This window comes from Neolamprologus multifasciatus, chromosome 15, assembly GCF_963576455.1.
Source record: "Neolamprologus multifasciatus chromosome 15, fNeoMul1.2, whole genome shotgun sequence".
In the NCBI taxonomy this organism is placed as follows: domain Eukaryota; kingdom Metazoa; phylum Chordata; class Actinopteri; order Cichliformes; family Cichlidae; genus Neolamprologus; species Neolamprologus multifasciatus.
The window spans coordinates 29,659,561-29,672,291 of NC_140453.1; positions in this window are offsets into that span (position 1 = coordinate 29,659,561).

The window sequence follows — 12,731 nt, forward strand, 5'->3', positions numbered from 1 at the left end:
TATTCAACCTCACCTCTGACGCTGGTGCCCACCTCTCAATTTTAATTGCATGTTGAGGGTTCTCGGGAGGGGCCAAGCAGACACCGGCTGGTCTCTGGCAGGAAGCACCATGCCCTCCCATGTTTTAAATGCACTTTAGAACAGCATGCAGCATCACTACATATGAGCGGGCGGAGGGAGGTTTGGGGTCTTCACTCACTCCCGTTCTGTTAACCGTCGGATTGGGGTCTGGGATGCGGGGCCTCCCTGCTATTGCAGATAAGAAAGTGGCCTACTTTCCTCCATCCCAGAGAGAAGGGTTAGATCTGCTGGGTCTGGGTACGGTTTGCCCCTCTAGAGGCAGGGGTACCCGGACCTGGGATATAGAGTATTTTTGGGGAGTGTGAATGTGTGTACAGTGTCTATTTGTGTCTGTCTCCACGTCGGGTGAGTGCCGAGTATTCATTTGTGTATATGGGGGTGGGAATGCACGTTTGTGTTTGTGTGTGCCTGTTCGTCTGTGTCTATATGTCAGGTTGGGTCTTAGACTCCACCTCTCTGGGAACATTTCAGGCTCTCCGAGGTATGGCCTATCTCCCCTCACCACACTCCCTGCCGGTGGCTGATGCCCTCAGACGTTGGTGTGTTGGTGGTTCTTGGTGTCTGGGGCTGGGCGCTCATGTATGTACTGGCTCACTCCTGGTGGCCGATTGGCGGGGCCTGGCGCTTGTGCCTCTCTTCTCCCCCCTATTTTTCTCTCTCTCCCTCTATTTCTTTCATTCTTTCTCCCTGTCCTATCCCCCAGTCATGTCTGTCCCATCTGTAACAACCGAAAATAAAATAAAATTAATACATAATTATAATAAAGGTCAATCAAATGGACCAATCTGGCAAGGCCATGATGATCCAATTGGTAAAGTAAATCCGTTTGGCATCTCTTTGCCTTCAGACAACAATTCTGATGGCTAAAGATCCAAACGGGACAGGCAAAAAAAAAAAGGGAAGCATGGGTTCTTCACACCTCCGTTCTCTCTTTACCATTGGGGCTGGGAGAAAGAGTTGGCCATCTGATCGGGGTCTGGATGCGGGGCCTCCCTGCTGCTGCGGGACCGTGGGCGGTCTGCTTGTCTCCACCCCGGGGAAAAGGGTAACATCTCCTGGGTCTGGGTACCATCACCCCTCAGGGGGTAGTGGTGCCTGGGCCTGGGGTATAGAGTATGTTTGGGGAGTGTGATTGTGTGTACAGTGTCCATTTAGGTTTGTCTCCACGTTGGGCGAATGATGAGTATTTGTATATGTGTGCATGAGGATGGGGATGTACGCTTGTGTCTGTGTGTGCCTGTTCGTCTGTGTCTATATGTCAGGTCGAGTCTTAGACTCCACCTCTCTGGGAACAAATACTTTGTTTCAGCAGGTTATATTTTTCAGGTATACATTCAGGTGTATTTGTGCATTTATTTTTCAGAACACTTTTTACTTTTACTACCTACATGGTTACACGAGCATCTGTACTTTTCACTCTCTATATTTTCAAAACAGACATTAAGTTAGGTTTAAGTCTATCAAATATAGCTGGGTGTTTATACTGGGGGGCTTAAGTGGGCCAGAAAGAGTGCAAGTGTTGAGAGTTGTGGTTGCGGTTCTTGAGCATCTAGCTAGCCCTACAGAAGAGGAGTGAGGATAAAGGGAGTAACTTTTTTTTTTTTGTCAGATATTTAGAAATGTATCAATTTTATTAGCTCAACAAACACACAAACTGTGTGTCCAGCTTGTCACATATTTTGTTGCTAGGTAAAAAAAAACAATAACAGCTGCTGTATTTCCAGGTACAGAAAGAAGTTTCAAGATAAATTCAATAAGAGATGGAGAAAGACGTAAGAAAGGACAGACGTTATATTTAAAGGTAAGGACTGCTCAGCGGCAAGAAATCTACTGTGTTTTGGTAAATTATGTATTTTCATGATGTGAAACATCCTGCACAACAAACTACGGTATAATTATTTTGTGTTATTTAAATGTTGAATGAAAATACTCTGTAGTCTTGTGCAGAATAATCAGGTTAGCTGCAAGCTACTTTGGTGAATTCACAATAAAAGAGTATGTTGGACAATTACATTTAAATAATTTGCAAAAAAGCTGATGATGCTTAGATTAATTGTGCCAACTGTATATGGTCTAGTATGAAGACAATATGCAGTATACTGTCAGTGTAGGAAATGTAAATTAGCCAAGATATAGAGCTCTACTGAGCCACTACAACCAATTGTAGGGTTCCCCTACCTTCTGAATCCCACTTTAACCCTATGGTGTAGAGAAAAAACTTTAAACTTTCAAATTCTCCTTCACTGCTTGTGTCCTTCATAAAAGATTCAAGCTCAGTGTATTAGATAGATATATAATTTAGATGTGAATAAATTTTGTATTCTGAGTACCAATATTATTTTGTTATCATATTAATAGAGCACAAGGTTAAATTATGAAGGTTAAATTATTATTTGCATAAAAATAGATGTTAGAATCTACTAACATCTAGTGACATCTACTACTGCAGAAGAGTAGCTCTTTTTTACTTTGAGTAAAAAGGAGCTACTCTTTACTTTAAGTAAACAGACATTTTCAATTTTATTTGAGCAAAGAAGTTGATTCTGTACTTTAGCTTTTACTGGAGTATTTTTAACACAGGTGGCCTGTCTGTACTTCTACCTAAGTAAAGAATGTCTGTATTTTTGTCACCTCTACCGCACTGCACAAAAACAGTTTGGTTAATATGTGTATTGAGCTTTTTGAAATGTTGAATTTGAAATGACATGCAGCTTTAAGTAACTCTGTTTATCCTTGAAGTAATGCAAGCATAGCTTTACATCTGAACCGTCACAGGGATGAGAGGAGAAAAGGATGTGTGCAGGTGGTGTCATGTGGTTACTTACATAAAAGTCTTTAAAATGACCAGCTCATAAAAACCTGGCATCTCTTAACAATATTTTATAATAAAATGCCAATCGGATTTAATTATAATTCATTCATAATTCACAGCTTTGAACTTTTCTAGCGTCTAACTCAGTTGGATGTGTATTTAACCTGCTAGTACACTGGTAGGCCTACAAAGTCAAAGTTGCCCCAGATAATCTAAATAAAAGTGGTAAGTCATACTTGCAGGGGTGGATCTAGAAAGGTGGCATGTGCCACCCCAAAATGATCCCTTGCCAGCCCTAGTGCCACAAGATAACTTACCAACGTGTACATAATAAGCTAATACTCCTGTGTGCTATAGACTACAGTGTACGCTGTACACCAACTTACTGTTTTTTGTTTGTTTGTTTTTGTTCAGCCTGCATCTGTTAATTAATTTGTGTTGATTAATTACAGCTCAAATGGCAAAAAATGCGCATGCTCTTTGCCAGCCCGTTCCCAGCCTGTAACCAGCGCGCTATGCTGTTAAGGGCGATCATTGGTTAATGGTAGTCATATGACTGATGCAAGCCAGTCCTTTTATTGAGCAAAACTGTGATTAATAGTTAAATATTATTGTTGAGGGGCACAGACAGGACTCCACACACACACACACACACACACACACACATAGTGCCTTGTCTTAGAACCATTGGGGGGTTTTACGGTGGGAGGTGCTTGTGTTGTGTATTGTAACAGTTTGTCAATAAATAGCTGCGAGGAGAGCTGCTCTTTTGAAGGATTTGGGCTAGAGACAGGTGAGGAGCATTGCTCTGCTGCCTGGTTCTGACCAAAGCGCTCCCTCGCTAGCGAGTTAAAGACCGGTTGAAGATGTTCTGTTTTGTCTTGTGTTCTTCATGAGGAATAAGTCTCTAAACTAGCAGGGCCTGTGGAAACACAGACCCAACACTTTTATTACCAAATGGTAAATGACCTGTATGTTCTGGCTCCTTAAGAGTCACCACTCACGTTATGTAGTGTTATATACGTTCATACAATCTTTATTCGTTTCTGGCACACTGTTTATTTTATTTTGACATTCTACCGGAAGTGCTACTTCTCATTACTTCCTGTCTAACGGGAGAAGGACAGTTTGCTACTCCTGTGCCTGCCTATGCGGCCTCTTAAGCCAGCACAGTCTGTAAGTTGGCAGTAATGTTGTGTTTTACCAGTGAATGTTTAGCACCAACTGCCGTGTGTTGTTTGTGATATTTTGAGAAAGTAAATTCACTCAATGATGTGCTTTATTAGTCATTAGCCTAGACGCTAATTAGCGCTAGCAAAACCGCTAACGTTAGCTTGTTTCGTTCTGCTTTGCTTTGCATAGTAACAGGTCATAGCGTCTTCTAATTGTAAGAATGTTTGCTTATGTCAGTTCATACGGGATATTTTGTGTTTGTTTACAGTTTTACCATTCATCCATTGATGTATTTTCAACAAAGCCATGCTATGCGTCCAATCAAATAAATCCACCAGAAAGGAACAACGGTGTGGTTTTTCTACATGGGATGATGGTTGTCTGTCTGCCTAGTTAAGTGTGAGGGCAGAATACTGTATTTATATAGCGCTTTACTAGTCCCTAAGGACCCCAAAGCGCTTTACACATCCAGTCATCCACCCATTCACACACTGGCGATGGCAAGCTACGTTGTAACCACAGCCACCCTGGGGCGCACTGACAGAGGCGAGGCTGCCGGACACTGGCGCCACCGGGCCCTCTGACCACCACCAGTATCTTGCCCAAGGACACAATGACCGAGACTGTCCAAGCCGGGGCTCGAACCAGCAACCTTCCGTTTACAAGGCGAACTCCCAACTCTTGAGCCACGATCGCCCCATCGTACCAAGTTGAACCTGCCAATTAGTTTTGGTATGAATTACACTTCCAAGATGAAGAGCATGCTTAGATGTCCTAACTAGGCTTTCCTATTTTTTTTTACTTTCACAGTGCACTGAAAGTTTTGTTTGGTCATGCAGCATGCAGCACCTGTACATAAAAGGCCAAAGCCGACTGTACTTCCTCAGGAGGCTGAGGTCCTTCAACATCTGCAGGAAGGTCCTGAGGATGTTTTATCAGTCGGTGGTTGCAGGAGTACTGTTCTATGCTGTGGTGTGCTGGGGGAGCAGCACAGCAAAGAAGGACTCATCCAGGCTGGAAAAACGAATCAGGAAGGCTGGCTCTGTGGGGAAATCCTCTAGTTGAAAATCCTGTTTAAAAAAAGCACTTGGGACAATTGTGTTGGTGACAGCTTTTGTTATAATATCAATAATATTTATATGAATATGGGATACTGTTACATGTTTGCATAGACTTTTCTGGAATATGGAGACACTCCTGGCATTATATGAGCAAAGTGAGACTCATTTTTTAGGGTTCGTGGAGATGAGTGTGAAGATCCAAACAATCCCTGTCAGTGATGGAGAAGCTTTGATGAAAATATTTGGTAAAAAGTTCACCAGCATGAAGGAAATGAAGTTTCAAACTTTCCTTAGGAGGACCCCAGCACACCTGCTTAAAGAAAAGTAAGTGTGCCGATGTAGATGCTTGCAGCGACACATGAAACACATCAGAGTCATAATTGTTATTTTAGTCACGTGTTTGTTTATTATCCTTATTGTTTTATCTGGGACTGTTTGCAGACATCTCAGAGAGAGGAGACACCAGCATCTGAACAGAGACTCAAACCAGCAACCTGCAGCTCCCTGCTTGGCTGCTCCAGTTTTCTCCTCACTCATGTTGCCCACCAGTGATTTCTAGCTGCCCACCCACACAGCAGGCTAGAATATGCGCTGAGCCTCAGCACCCAATACTTGGACATGTTTTCTTTATTAAATAATGAACCAGACCCCAAAAAGTAAACAGCTGTTATTGCTAGGCAACGGGAGCAGCATTTGGTGATGCAGCACCTGACATTCCTGACCATGTGGGCGGAGCATGCATGAAATGGAATGTTTAGTAGAACTGTGCAACACAAGCACTTAGTTACAGCATTTTTCATTGTATCCAGACACAGCTAGAGACACATCTACAGCAGCATCTCTGTGCAGGACAAACGACAGTTGACGAAGAAAACATCAAAAACTTCACTTCACTCCTCTACAATACGTCGGTTCCTTTGTTTAAAAGGCCAAAATGAATCAAGGGAGAATGAGAAGAGGATCGGCGAGTGCTTCACCATACAATACAGTACAGCTGATTAACCTGCAAGAAGAATTTCAAATGATACAGGCTGAAAACGTCAAATTAAAAGAAGAGGCAGAAAAATCAAGAGGAGAAGCTAAAAATTCAAAGTTTGAAACTGAAGTAGTATTGCAGGAATTACTGCATGTGGGTCTCAAACTTAAAGGAGAGAAAATGGGAAAACAACAGGCAGAAAACGAGAATGAAAACATGAAGAAAGAACTGTTGGAAGCTCAAAAAGCATTGGAGGAAGAGAAAACCACAGCACAAGAAGCCAAAAATAAATATCAAACTGCAAAGAAGGAGGCAGGAAATGTGATACAGGAATTACAGGAGGTGCAGGAAGCTTTTGAAGAGGAAAAAAGGAAAATGCAGTTGGCAACACAAGAAGCTGCAAATGTAATGGCTGAAATACTAAGGAAGGAATTACTGCATGTAAAGCAACAACTTGAAGAGGAGAAAAAACGTAAACATGAGGCAGAAAATGAGATTGAAAATATGAAGAAAGAATTGTTGGAAGCTCAAAAAGTGTTGGAGGAAGAGAAAATTAAAATACAGGAAGCAAAGAAAGAAATAGAAGATACAAAGAGTTACACTCAAAACATGAAGAAGGAACTGATGAAAGTGCAAGAAGAACTTGCAGAAGAGAAAATTGAGGTGAAGGTATTCAAGAAAGAAATGACCGGCTCTGCAGTGACCAAGAAAGGCTGCAAAGACGCACTTAAAGAAATACGAAAGCACAAAAAGGAAGCTAAAGAGCTCCTCAAACACAAAGTGAAACTGGCCAAACAGCAGCTGAAAGAGAAATTTAAAGATGCCGAGGAGCAGCTCAACAAAACCTTAAACGAACTGAAGGCAAAAGAAAAAGAAAAGAAAGCCGAGGACAGGAGGGGATTCTGGAGCAGACTGCTGAGAAAGAACTGAGCCAGCAGCATCAAGTTTGAGGAGATCAATAGTTTCTTCCTCCTTCCCCCTCTCTCCACCTTTCTTTCACCCCATCCTTCTTCTTGGGATATTTGTTTGTTTTTTAAAAACTCTAATCTAAATACATGTACTGAAATACACAAATAAAATTGCCATAACTTGACCTCATGTTGCCTGCTTCTTTTCTTGTGTGTCTGTGGATGTAAAACAGTAACACACTTTCTGCTCTGTGTCTTTAATTGTAAATAAATACAATATGTTTTCATTTTAAAATGCAGTGCAAAAAACTTCTGCTCTAAATCTTTTTTTTTTCTTTTTTTTTCTTTTTTTTTAGCAAAAAGCTTTTTTTTTTTGCCTGTTGTGGAAGTTTTCCATTTACCCATCCCTCGTAGACACCCAGGTTAAGTTTATTCTCCACCTCTCCTATGACTCTCCCCCACCTGCAGAGTGGACTCCTGCTCCAGGATGGAACAAACTCCCTGTCAGTTGTCAGTCAACTTCACTTTATCAGACACGTTCTAGTTAAGTATTCTGGCTATATTCCAGCCTGGGTGTTGCTCATGAAATCATCCTTATTAAAAAAATGTGATTAATCACTTTTGATTGTTGATTTAACACATTGGTGTAATTACTTTTTACATAGAGAGAGAGGTATGGACAGCTCTTTCCCTTTATTTGTATTTGTATTTGTACCGGTTTATGCCCGACAATGTTTTCACGGACCGGCCTTTAAGGTGTCGCGGATAAATACAACAAAATAAAACTAGTACCGGTACCGAAAAAAAAAGATTTATTCATAACACACGTGAAAAAACCCAGGAAAACCGAGTTAACAATAAAAACGATAACAAAATAACGCTGAAAACCGATAAAAACCCTGAAAACCATACATTTCACACCTGAGCCTCAACTTTCGCGGCCCGGTACCAAACGACTCAGGGACCGGTCCGAGGCCCGGGGGTTGGGGACCGCTGTGCTAAACCATCTGCCTGCTGCAGTCCAAAAAGTTTTTATAGAAGTAGTAAGAAAGGAAACATTTAGCTAAAACTCAATTTAAGGGTCCACAGTGATGCAGTGGCTTGCAGATAATCTGAGGTCAAGCAGTAAAGCCTTTTGGATGGTTTTAAAAACAACTTCTGACCTTACCTTAATAATAAGAGACTCAGCTACATGTCACACTCTATGTTGAGCTAAACTATACCCTCTGTATGTTTGCCATACAGACACTAGAGGTAAACAGCATTAATAAGTAGGCATCAGTCCAATTGTTGCTGTGCTGTGGAGTCTCTGATGTTTCAGTCTGTTATATTTGTTGATTTAAAAGTAGGAAATTCAGTAGAATTGTGGTTCTCTTACCCAGAAGGTGATGATGTCCCATTCGTCGATTCAAACTTAAGTATGGAGGTCTCTCCCAGTATGTCCACCAGCTCCCACTCTCCACTTGCTTCCAGGTATCGTTTTGAGTTTAGCGACATCTCCTTGAAGGTCAGAGCTGGACTGACCCTCACATCCCATACTATCTAAGACAACAACACAAAACACAGTTAGGTATACATACAATAGTAATTTTGTAATTTGCACACAATGTATGATAGTGTGATTTAAATGAAGATATTTAGCTTTCATTTAAGCGGTTTAATAAAGGTATTTAATTAACCCTTTAGGAAATACAGCCATTTTCAAACATAGTCCTTCAAAAGTCATTGGAGTCAGTCTCACAGCAGTCACCTAATCTCAACCCAATGGAAGGCGCTTTTTATTTATTTATTACAACCCAAAAAGGCCCACAAACAAACAGCAACTGAAGGTACCTGCACTAAAAGCCTAGCAGAGCATCACAAAGGAGGAAACAGCATTTGCTAGATGGGTTCTGCACTTCAGGCAGTCATTGAGTGCAGAGAATTTGCACCCCAGTATTAAAAACAAATCTTATCTTTAAAATGATGTTAGTTTGTCCCATTACTTTTTAGCCATTGAAGATGTGAACTCTGTGTAAAGTTGACTGTAATTTTTGTTAAACCCTCTGAATTAAAGCTGAAAGCAGCCCATTCTTACTGGTGTGCATGTAAGAGCCAAATGTAAATGTGCAGTTCAAATCTGGTAGGGTTGGAGGTGGGGAAATTAGGAAATACAGGGTGGGCCATTTATATGGATACACCATAATAACATGGGAATGGTTGGTGATATTAAAGTCCTGTTTGTGGCACATTAGTATATGTGAGGGGGCAAACTCCTCAAGATGGGTGGTGACCATGGTGGCCATTTAGAAGTCGGCCATCTTGGATACAACTTTTTTTTTCAATAGGAAGAGGGCCATGTGACACATCAAACTTATTGGTAATGTCACAAGAAAAAACAATGGTGTGCTTGGTTTCAACACAACTTTATTCTTTCATGAGTTATTTACAAGTTTCTGACCACTTATAAAATGTTTTCAATGTGCTGCCCATTGTGTTGGATTGTCAATGCAACCCTCTTCTCCCACTCTTCACACACTGATAGCAACACCGCAGGAGAAATGCCAGCACAGGCATCCAGTATCCGTAGTTTCAGGTGCTGCACATCTCGTATATTCACACCATAGACAATTGCCTTCAGATGACCACAAAGATAAAAGTCTAAGGGGGTCAGATCGGGAGACCTTGGGGGCCATTCAACTGGCCCACGACGACCAATCCACTTTCCAGGAAACTGTTCATCTAGGAATGCTCGGACCTGGCACCCATAATGTGGTGGTGCACCATCTTGCTGGAAAAACTCAGGGAACATGCCAGCTTCAGTGCATAAAAAGGGAAACACATCATCATGTAGCAATTTCAAATATCCAGTGGCCTTGAGGTTTCCATTGATGAAGAATGGACCCACTATCGTTGTGCCCCATATACCACACCAAACCACCACTTTTGTTGTTCCAACAGTCTTGGAGGGATCCATCCAATGTGGGTTAGTGTCAGACCAATAGCGGTGGTTTTGTTTGTTAACTTCACCATTCACATAAAAGTTTGCCTCATCGCTGAACAAAATCTTCTGCGTGAACTGAGGGTCCTGTTCCAATTTTTGTTTTGCCCATTCTGCAAATTCTGTGGGCCGATCTGGGTCATCCTCGTTGAGATGCTGCAGTAGCTGGAGTTTGTAAGGGTGCCATTTGTGAGTAGCTAATATCCGTCGAAGGGATGTTCGACTAATGCCACTCTCCAGTGACATGCGGCGACTGCTACGCTGTGGGCTCTTGCTGAATGAAGCTAGGACAGCCACTGATGTTTCTTCATTAGTGACAGTTTTCTTGCGTCCACATTTTGGCAAATCCAACACTGAACCAGTTTCACCAAACTTAGCAAGCAGTTTGCTAACTGTAGCATGGAAGATGGGTGGTCTCGTAGGGTGTCTTGCATTGAAATCTGCTGCAATGACCCGGTTACTGCGTTCACAAGATATCAACACAATTTCGATCCGCTCCTCACGTGTTAACCTCTTTGACATGTCAATGGCTGTGAACAAAGAGAAACTTGTAAATAACTTGTAACTGCTCCTGAAGGTTTTCGTGTTCGAAGTAGAATAAAGGGCCATGCTCCAACTGATGTTTAGCCAGTATTTTAATCTTCTTTTCACCAGAAAACACAGTGAAAAACTATGTTGAAATGATCAATGAAAACCACAGATATTACGTCAGCAGAACAAAAAATTACAATTCAAATAAAACATACACACAAAGTAAGTGCACCAACATACCGTGTGTGCCTTTCTACTGAACATTCATGAGCAATTGTAGTCCATATCTTCCATATTTCCACCTTTTACACAAGCCAGCCTTCTCTTTCTGGCTCGAGCCTTCAGTCTCTGGTGCCATGTGCGCTTAACTGAGCATCACCCCAAAGCATGCGCACCACAAAGCGCCACACTCAGGTCCACCAGTAGGTGGCGACAACACAACATGAATCCAGATTAAACACCAAATTTTGAACATTGCAATCACATAATAATTACATTTCAATGCGACAGCTACATAACTCATGAAAGAATAAAGTTACGTTGAAACCAAGCACACCATTGTTTTTCTTGTGACATTACCAATAAGTTTGATGTGTCACATGGCCCTCTTCCTATTGAAAAAACAAAAGTTGTATCCAAGATGGCCGACTTCTAAAGGGTCACCATGGTCACCACCCATCTTGAGGAGTTTGTCCCCTCACATATACTAATGTGCCACAAACAGGACTTTAATATCACCAACCATTCCCATGTTATTATGGTGTATCCATATAAATGGCCCACCCTGTAGTATAATATTGAATAGAAACAATGACAGAAAAGAAAGATAGTATTTAGATTAGTTCTGCCAGGGGACCAGGTAGAGCATTAACAGGGAAAGGGCGGCACAACGAAATACTTTTCTTTGTTATTCTCATTTTAAATCTCTAGTTTTTAATAAATAATTATCTGAATCTTACAACCAAAGTTTTTATCTTATGTAAAATGTATAGAAATCTTATATAAATACCAATAAGACTGTACATCACTGTCACAACAGCGTTTGTTTTCATTCAAAGGCTTTAGGGCTTTTCCTATAATACCTGGTGGGCCGGTCTCTAGACAAAATACCCGGGCCGATTTTTTGTCCCAGTCCAGCCCTGAACGTAGTCAAAAATGGCCAATTATATTTTGGACCTCAGAGGGTTCACCCAACAAATCATAAAAAATTAGGTTTAAATTTTTAAAACTTGTGTAAACTTGTGTAACAATCAGATTTTTTCTAACAAAAAACAAGTTTGAGTTTGTAAACAAACCGCCCCATGTTGTGTTGCTTTCTGCAACTTAACATACTATACTTATTGGGCTACATATTTGTTTATTATACAGGCTATACAGTACATAAACTCATGTAACTGAATTTCTTACTATGTGGGCTACGGAAAATAATTAATAATTAAGTTAAAGACTATATTTATATGAAACATGTATACTTACTGCATTTGAATCTTTTGAATCATATGTAACACCTGCACATGTGTTGTTGTTTTTTAAAGGGGGTTTGATTTTGCCACCCTATTTGATTTCCATGCCACCCTAAAATATTTCTCTAGATCCGCCCCTGCATACTTGCTACGTAAAGCCGCTTATTTAAAGACCATTGGCCAAAATCTGGGAAAAAAACCAACAACAAAAAACAGGTCCCTGTTTACGTCTACATTATAAGGATGTGAATAAGCCAACCTTCTACAAATCAAGGAGTGCACTAAAAGGGTCTCTTGATAAATGAGGAACATGATAAATGTTCCTAAACTGCTTAGGTTGTATTACAAATGTAATTTTAATGTGAGCTCATGACTACTGTGCTTACAAAGATTTCATGTTACTGCAAAATGTGCAACAAGTACATACAAGAAGAGGATGAGCAGATTTCTTTTAGAGTTTCTTTAGTAATCCATTTTTATCTAGTTTAATCTTACTCTGTAAAATCACTTTGATGTATTTTATTTACATTTTTGTTGGGTTTTTTATATTTATTGCATTTCTTTAAGATTTTAATATTTTGAGCTCCTTACTGTATTATATCAAGCTTTTTACATAACATTTTATTGCATTTGATTTCGATTTATTTTACTTTTCTTTAATTTTTCTATTCAGTTTTGCTTCTTTTGAGTAGACTTGACCTCACTGACGTTTGTTTGTCATGTTGCATTTTTTTTTTTTCAAATTT